We start from the raw sequence: 960 nt of genomic DNA, 5'->3' as shown, positions 1-960 counted from the left end.
AAAAGAGTCAAATTATTTTCAAAATTTTATCGTATATATAAAATGCTAATATAAACATTCAGTGAAATTTTAAGTTTCTACAGTCATTCGTTTTTTAATTACAACAAAATAAGGAAATCGCTACATGAGAAATCGAGTGAATATCAAATGTTGTAAAAATATGAATTTCAATCGCTTATAAAAATTTAATTTGAGTTTCTTATAGACATTTTTTTTTTTGATAAAGGTAGATTATCCTATAAGGAATCTTGTATTACATTTTAAAATTTTAGTTCTAAAAAGAAAAATTCTTACGAATTATTAACTCAACATAATTAGGTAATTTTCGTGATTTTTCCATATTTTGTCAATTTTTGAACTTTAAATGCTAATAAAAAAAACTGTGACTAAGGATTTTTAATATTTTTCAAATGTCATTGTAACAATATAGTAGGAGCCTTGTATTAAATTTTCAAGTATTTTTACTCAACAAATAAAGTTTTATTGACATTAATAGAAAAAAAAAATAATTAAATTGGAAACTGAAATTGTCCGTAAATAGCTCAAAACAAATCAAAATATTTTGAAAAATTTATCATGTATAGAAAATGGAAATATAAACAACCAGTGAAAATTTCATGTATCTACAGTCATTCGTTTTAAAGTTACACCAAAAACCAAAATCAATTTTCTCGAAAACAGATTTTGCGTAAAAAATCCCGTTTTTCCTTAATTTTTCTTTTGTTTTTTACGGTACTTTTGAAAACTATTGAAAATTTCAAATTTTGACCTCCCAAATGCACCAACTAGATTCACTTTCCCATCAAACAAGATACTGTTGAAGTAAATCGAAGGTAATTTTTTTAGGACATTTTTTGCCATTTTTATGGTCATTTTTTCTTGTTTTTAAGGTCATCAACTTCCGAGCCCTACAAATTAATAACTTGCAAGCAGTCCCGAACCCTATAAACAATATATTTA

Source organism: Acyrthosiphon pisum, chromosome X (assembly GCF_005508785.2).
Source record: "Acyrthosiphon pisum isolate AL4f chromosome X, pea_aphid_22Mar2018_4r6ur, whole genome shotgun sequence".
Lineage (NCBI taxonomy): Eukaryota > Metazoa > Arthropoda > Insecta > Hemiptera > Aphididae > Acyrthosiphon > Acyrthosiphon pisum.
This window is presented reverse-complemented; position numbering follows the sequence as displayed.